Source organism: Triticum dicoccoides, chromosome 6B (genome assembly GCF_002162155.2).
Source record: "Triticum dicoccoides isolate Atlit2015 ecotype Zavitan chromosome 6B, WEW_v2.0, whole genome shotgun sequence".
In the NCBI taxonomy this organism is placed as follows: Eukaryota; Viridiplantae; Streptophyta; class Magnoliopsida; order Poales; family Poaceae; genus Triticum; species Triticum dicoccoides.
The window spans coordinates 50,669,079-50,672,344 of record NC_041391.1 but is presented as its reverse complement, the minus strand read 5'-3'; positions in this window follow the sequence as shown (position 1 = coordinate 50,672,344).

The following is a 3,266-nucleotide window of genomic DNA, read 5'->3' as shown; positions in this document are numbered from 1 at the left end:
TGGTAAAAATAGGAACATATATGGTAACCGAATAATTGTATTACTACTATCGTGAACCTCTTGCTATGTGGTAATTGCATTACCATATATGGACCCCATGGCTCCTACCACTAACCATGGTAAGGTATGAACATATATGGTAATGGAATAAATCATATTACTGCTGCCGTGAACCACTGCTTGCTATGTGGTAACTGCATTACCATATATGGATATGGGTCAGTAAAGAGATCTGCTTTGGTTACTATAGGAAGGGTGATGTTTTACTGTTAGATTAAGAGGGTATATTACAACGCCGTAAAAATATGTATTACTACCGATTGCCACTACTTTACGATCAAAATATAGTTGGCCTAGATGGGCATTCGGGGCATTCTGTGCGGGGGATCCACTCGTAAAATCCAACAACTAATTACGATTGAATTTATAACTGCACGAGGCGGGAGGCGGGGGGCTGGGGACTAGGATACTGGGCTGATTAGCATGCGCGCTGCGGGAGTTGATCCGATCGGTCGCACCCGGCTGGCCGGAGCGTACGCTTAGTTATAATACGCTCAGGCTGATTTTAGCAGACCTATATATATATATATATATATATATATATATATATATATATACAAGCAGTGGTAGTTACCATTACTTGCGTTTTGTATGTTGTATGTAGTATATGTCAAAATTAAGAGTATGTACGTGTAGTATGTAGTATATAACAATGATTAGGTAGTATATATACTAATTTTTAGGTAGTATATACCATGTTTTGAGTATGCTCTTTTTTACGTACAAATATGTACGTATTTCACAAATATAAAAAAAACTATGGGTTCATATGTAAGTTTTCATGTATTTGCTTTGAAATATCTTAGATATAGTATATGAATATATTTAAAATGATAAATTACTATATATAGTACCACATGGTAGTATATGAGACATATGAGGTAACTACCCCCCGCCCCCCCCACACACACACATATATATGTGTGTGTGTGTGTGTATATATATATATATATATATATATATATATATATATATATATATATATATATATATATAACTTTTTTGTTTGAATGTTTTTATTGTTTTTCAGCCGGGTTTTATGTACAAACTTTTTTGAAATTGGATAATTTTTTTCCAAATTGATGAACTATTTTTCAAAATCGGTGAACTTTTTTCAATTTTGTTAACTTTTTTACGAAATTGCTGAACGTTTTTTTATAATTTATGAACTTGTTGACAAAATTCGTGATTTTTTTAAAAAATTGATGACTTTTTTTCAAAATTGATGAAATTTTATTCGAAAATCGATGAAGTATTTTTCAAATACTAAATCTCCCTATATGTCGGAAACGAATGGCACGGACATTTTTAGACCTCCAACAATATTTCTAAATTGTCCGCGGACATGGATGGACAGTGACATACACCTCAAACCCCCCTAGTTTTCGAAACCATATCTGGGGAGGCCGCAACTACAGGGAGTCGAACTCACACAGTCAGCTTCACCTTCAAAGCTCACTAACCAATCGAGCTACGGGCCTTGAATGGTTAGAAACAGCGTGAAACGTGACATAACATGGTTGCAGCGCTGTTTGTTGCACCTAACTATGCACAGTATCGCGTCAATTTTTTTGAAAACAATTGTGATTAGAAAACTTTCATGGATTTTCGAAAAAGTTCATCATTTCTGAAGAGAAGTTCGCAAACTGGAAAAAAGTTCATCGATTTTTGAAAAGTGTTCATTAGATTCGAAAAAAGTTCACAGATTCAAAAAATAGTTCACCCTGTTTGAAAAAAGTTCATTGAATTTGAAAAAAAAGTTCACCGAATCAAAAAAAAGTTCACCGAATTAAAAAAAAAGTTCATAGAATTCAGGAAAAGTTCATAGAATTCTAAAAAAGTTCATCGAATTCGAAAAAAAAGTTCACCCGTTCAAAAAATGTTCATCTAATTTGAAAACAATTCATCAAAATTGAAAAAAGTTCACCGAATTTGATAAAAAAAATTGTTAAAAAAGTTCATCGGAGTTGAAAAAAGGTTCGCGAGATTTGAAAAAAGTTCATCGAATTTGAAAAAGGGTCATCGATTATGGAAAAAGTTCATTGAATTTGTAAACAAAAAGTTCATCCATTTTTCATGAAACAAAAAGTGAAGAAAGAAAATTTCTGGATATGAAAAAAGAAAATTTGAGAAAAGAGAAAAAAGAAATGGAAAAAGGTAAGATGAAAGAAGAAAGGATAGAAAAGATGTAAGCTATCACAGCTGACTAGGTGGCGCGGTGGTTGTTGCAGCGTCTCACTAAGCGGGAGGTTCTTGGGTTCGAATCTCCTTGCCTCGCCATTTTTTGCGCTATAAAAACATACAACGAACATTGATATGGGCCGGCCCATTAGTAGCGAAGGAAGGGAGTGGGGTGTGCGCCCGTTAGCAGGAATGCCTGTAACGGGCGCTTAATGCGCCGAATAGGAACCAGCCAACTCATACGCACAATACATATTGGTGCGTCCTCCCACAACGCCCCAACATGGGCCGGCCCATTAGGGACAATCAAAGCGCTAGGGAGCGGGTCTCTGTTGGCAGTTTTACTAAGGTGTCGGCAGCTTCTCATCCAATTTTAGGAAGCTTCCAGGCTGAGTTTTTTTTTCACTTTTACTTCGTTTTTTTTTGTTTCCTCGTTTTATCTCTTTTTTGTGGTACTCTTTTCATTTCATTTTCTTCATTTTATCTTTATTTTTTAAATTCATGAATTATTGAAAATTGACGGTAATTTTTTAAATTTTTGATCATTTTTTTTCCAAATTTACAGACTTTTTTGAATCCATGAACATTTTTCGACTTTATGAATATTTTATGATTTTGCAAACCCATGAACATTCTCAAATTCGGAAATATTTTTCGTATTTGCAACTATTTTTCAATTAGTGAACATTTTTTAAATTCGTGAAAAACAGTTTGGTTTTACGAATACTTTTATTTAAATTCACAGTCATTTTTTAATTCAGGACCATTTTTTATTCGCTAATTGTTTCAAACTGGTGAATATTCTCTGAGTTGGGAAACTTATAAAAAAAACGAACATTACTTTGAATTCGTACAATTTTTTTTTACTTGGCGAAGATTTTTGAGTGTCGTGTGTTGCATCGGCAGCAAAGGACCCCGGATGCTTCTCCGGCTGGCGCCGACGCCTCACCACAGCTCCTCCCTTCCTCCGGATTCACGAGAAATCCACCACAGCACAGGCAGGCCCACGACCCAGAGGTGTGCTT